The sequence below is a fragment of the Pteropus alecto genome, unplaced genomic scaffold (assembly GCF_000325575.1).
Source record: "Pteropus alecto unplaced genomic scaffold, ASM32557v1 scaffold78, whole genome shotgun sequence".
In the NCBI taxonomy this organism is placed as follows: Eukaryota; Metazoa; Chordata; class Mammalia; order Chiroptera; family Pteropodidae; genus Pteropus; species Pteropus alecto.
In genome coordinates this window covers 16,076,291-16,076,552 of record NW_006443124.1, presented here as the reverse complement: position 1 = coordinate 16,076,552, position 262 = coordinate 16,076,291, and positions in this window count along the sequence as shown.

The following is a 262-nucleotide window of genomic DNA, read 5'->3' as shown; positions in this document are numbered from 1 at the left end:
GCGTCCGCGGCCCGCCCGTGGGGACGCGCCCATGGGCCCCTCGGCGAGAACTGCGGGTCAAGCTGCGCGCGGTCGTCCCCTCGGGGCCCCTCCAGGGCTGTGGGGGCGGGAACCCTCCATCTTCTGGGGCCGGGACCGCCGAGTTGGGAGCGCCTTGCAAAGACGCGGTGGGGAGGGGGATGCGCCCGAAGGGGCGCCTGTGGAACACCAAGTCCGGCTAGCCTGGCTGCCAGCTCCGGCGCGCGTTCGCAGTCGCCCCGCC